At 44.9% G+C, this 4,342-nt stretch overlaps 1 pseudogene; it reads left to right on the top strand.

Moving 5' to 3' along the window:
- Positions 1–1,014: 1,014 nt before the first annotated feature.
- LOC136643534 (5S ribosomal RNA) lies at positions 1,015–1,134 on the top strand (annotated as a pseudogene).
- Positions 1,135–4,342: the final 3,208 nt, after the last annotated feature.

The raw sequence follows: 4,342 nt of genomic DNA, 5'->3' as shown, positions 1-4,342 counted from the left end.
TGGCTCCACACAGGGCATCACAGACATGCCTTATGGTACGTTTGCAACACCCTGGGCATGGCGCCGGCCCAGTTTAGGATTGGACCCTCATCCCTCTTGAAAATATAACTTAGCAGAGAATGCATTGTTTGGTTAGCTGGATTTTCTAAAACATTACTGTGGTATAATTCATCTAAATTTGTTGCTTCTTGGAAGCTCAACTGGGTGTTCTAGTGTGGTGCAATATTTCTAATTGTGTCTGTGTGCCTAATCATATAATATTCTATGCCTAGTTTCTCAAGTGTTTTCATTATTTCGATACATTTCACTAGCAAGTGTGAAGAAAACAGAAAGATAAAGAAAGCATATTTTTCCAAGTTATTCTGAATCAGTGGTTCTCATACTTTTAGCACTGGGACGCACATTTTAGAATAAGAATCTGTCAGGACCCACCAGAGGTGATGCCATGGCCAGAAGTTACATCATCAAGCAGGAAAATTTTTAACAATCCTAGGCTGCAATGCTATCCACACTTACACAGGAGTAAGTCCCATTGATTGTTGGCATCTTTCAGTCTCGGAAGACTATGGTGTCACGCTCTGAATGGTGGTTCTGGAACAGAGTGTCCTCTCCAGTGCGTGAAGCCTGGGTAAAGTAGGTATGGAGGATAGGCTGTTACCCATGCAGCAAATCCCCCCTCTCCACGTTGCTGAAATGGTCCAATGGAAAGGCAGAGGCCAATACGGTTGGTTCCAGCGGCGTTGCAGGAGTTGCCAGAACGTGACTGTGTTCAGCCATGAACTGCCTCAGGGACTCCAGCTCCGGTTTTTGCCTCGAGGTTGACTCCTGAAGCCTTTTCCATAACTGGATGTAGCCACAAGGCAGTGGAGGTTTGGGATCAGAGTTTTCCTTCTCTCAGATGAGCTGCCTTCCCAGGCTGACGAGTCCCATCTACCCGGTGGCTGTTTAGTCGCCTCTTACGACAAGTACAGCCAAACTGAGGGCCTATTCTTATCCCCAGCCCCCAGGGGAAGTCCCTGGGGCAACTGTTACCCTGCACATGCCTGATCTCATCTGATCTTGGAAGCTAAGCAGGGTCAGGCCTGGTTAGTACTTGGATGGGAGACCGCCTAGGAATACCGGGTGCTGTAGGCTTATACCATAGTCTTCCGAGACTGAAGGTTGCCAACCACCACCAATTATCCCATTGATTATCATTGCTAAAAGCACATACATATTAGCCTGTAAAAAGTACAGTGCTGTAACATTTCCCCAAATGCAGTCACATACAAATGTTTTTAAACATTTAAACATTTTACACATCTATTAAAAGGAATAGGGACCCACCTGAAATTGGCTCACGACCCACCTAGTGGGTCCTGACCCACAGTTTGAGAAACACTGTTGTAAACCATAATGTTCATTATCTTGCAAAATATTAATGACTTACATGTTTTCTATTTTTTTTTTTTTTGAAAACTATGTCTTTAAGCATTTCAAGCTTTTACTGTATTTTTGCATATAAAAAGATTAGCATTTTGGCTGTTTTCAAGCACAGCCCCATTAGATATTTTAAATCCAAATATGACAAAATGAATCACCTCCAGAAACTACAGTTTTACAAATAATTTTGTATCTTTATATTACAAAGAATGTATTTGACTTGTCTGAGGATTTAATAAGCTGGCAACATAAAAATAATGTTCATTTTATTCTTGATATTTTCTTTTTGCTGGTACCATTTGTATGTATATGTGGCAATTACATGAACGATAATTTGAGTGTAATTTTTTCCCCAGTGGATGGGATCTAAAGAATCACGCATTAGTACTGCACAACCAAGTTGGGGGGGGGCGGGCGGGCAGAATGCAGTTTGTATTTCTTAAACAGTTGCTGACTATGCCATATGGCAAACTGTATGGGTATGTGTGTGTGATATAGCAGAGGAGTCCGCTGGTCATGCCCAAACCCTTAGGTATACCAAAGTAAGTCTTTGGATCCCAACCCATGTCCCTTAATTTAGGACACAGAGATTTTCCATTGTCTTCATTTTCTGACCCCCTTCTTTTGTCCTTCAAGTAGGGATTGCTTGTTCTTGTTTACACAAAATACTGATGGCCTCCTGTTATCGTTTCAGTTCATGCAACCAGTATAATGTACCCAATCTACTTTCCAGTCATAGCAGGAAACAAATCCACCGCCGGTCAGAATACATGACTTGTGGGCTCCATTCTTTCTGAAAGCTTCAGCAAACATGTTGTCTCTAACAACACGTCTGATGTAATGTTTATAAAAGTTCAGCCTGTTCTGTTTTCTAGTTATTGGTGATATGACTGTTATCAAAACAAACCCTTACAGCTTTTCTTGCTCTTGACCTTCAAAAGAAGAGATGAAGGTGATGCTGGAAAGCAAAAGTTAACTGCATCTTGTTCGTATGCTGAGCCATACGTCCTTCATGCAACCCACAAAAAGCTGTTTCTGCCTGTCATGGGTGACTATAATAAAGTTCTGCATTTTCATTTGTCACATGGTTTCCATGACAGATTGAGCATCAGATACCAAAGTCCACCAACAGGAGAGAGGAGTGTCTAACAGCCCAATCCTGAGCTGCCCAGGGTGCCCATGCTCTGCGGCACCGAGAAGGGCTGCCGCCGGATCCTGCGCATCCTGGGCTACCATGGGCTACCGTGGCTACATGGGCTGCGTAGCCCCGGGCTACGGTGGGAGGCGTCTCAGGAGAAGGGGACTTTCGTCCCCTTCTCCTGGATAAGGTAAGCAGCTCCGCAATGGGGCTACGCACTTTACCGCCAACCAAAAGGTCAGCGGTAAAGTAAAGGCGCTTGTGTAGGGCGCCGAGCCCTCTATGAGCACCTTGGATCCTGCAGAGCAAAGCTCCGCAGACCCATCTCCCTTCCTCCCCCAGCACACCTCCCTTTCCCCCTGCACGACTCCCCCCACCCTCTCTCTGCCCTCTGCCGACCTTCCCCCTCCCTGGAACGCCTCCACCCCACCCCCATCCCTGCCGCCGCTTACTGTGCCATGGCTCAGCGGTCTGGGAGACTGCCAAGCCGCAGAAGCTGGGCAACTGTCCCATGCTAGCTCAGCACCGGCCGGCGCTGGGCTAGCATGGGCAGGAGCCCGGCAGTGAGGCTGGCAAACATGCCTTACAGCATGTTTGCAACAGAGCTCGGCGGCACAGAGCTGTGCCGCCAAGCACAGGATTGGGCTCTAAAGATGCTATGACACTTTTTATTAGATAAACCAGTGATTTGCAACCACTGTGCCACGGCACATTGATGTGCTGCAAATGGTCCGCAGGTTTGTTGTGGGTGTTTGGAGGAGAGTCATTTACTAGTAGGGCAAGTGTTGTTGTGAGCCCCCTGCCAGCAATAAGGTGTGCCTTGTCAATGGTCAAAAAATTGAAGGTGTGCCTTGACAATTTTCATGCCTTATCAGTGTGCTAGTGTACCATGAGATGAAACAGGCTGTTAATTGCCAAGATAAGCATTTAGAAAATTTGCTATGCCTAGCATAAGTCGTATATTGTGTCATATATTACAATTGCTCTTTTCAGCCAAGTTCACTCCCAAAGACTAAGTTTCTAGCTGAGGTTCTTCCTACCTGAGGACAGAAAGATATGCAGATAGATTCAGGGGCTGGTTAGTGATAGCTATGGTAATGGTGGTGTGAAATGGTCATTTCACTCTACCAGTGCTAAATTTATGATATATATAAGGCACCCACAATACATCTCAGGAGAAATCAGGGTGAAGTGGTGGAAAGGGAGGTTGACTTGTGTTTATTTTAGATGTTAGATCCTGAGCCATTAAACATTGCATAAGTGTCAATCTAGACCAGTGGTTTTCAAACTTTTAGCACTGGGACCCACTTTTTAGAATAAGAATCTGTCAGAACCCACCAGAAGTGATGCCATGAGCAGAAGTGACATCATCAAGCAGGAAAATTTTTAATGATCGTAGGCTGCAATGCTATCCACACTTACACAGGAGTAAGCTACATTGATTGTCATTGTTAAAAGCATATACAGAGTAGCCTGTTAAAAGTACAGATCTGTAACATTTCCCCAAATGCAGTCACACACCATGGCAGCATCAAGTCTAGCCCTCATTTTAGGAATCCTACCAACATTTTAAGTTTCTCAGCCACATAGAACATTCCCAGTGCTCTGCAATCTTGAATGAGGATATACCCATCCTGTTCAGAGTGGTAGGGTCATTTTGAAAGAGAGAAATACAGAAAGCAGCACAGAACCACTGGTCACACAAATGCTCTCAGTTATTATGGGTGAGACTCTGCTTGTAAGGCATGTTGGTACAATTATTAATCCACATCCCGGGAGCTT

This window comes from Tiliqua scincoides, chromosome 2, assembly GCF_035046505.1.
Source record: "Tiliqua scincoides isolate rTilSci1 chromosome 2, rTilSci1.hap2, whole genome shotgun sequence".
Classification (NCBI taxonomy): Eukaryota; Metazoa; Chordata; class Lepidosauria; order Squamata; family Scincidae; genus Tiliqua; species Tiliqua scincoides.
The sequence above is the reverse complement of the archived record's forward strand: the minus strand, read 5'-3'. Positions and strand labels throughout refer to the sequence as shown.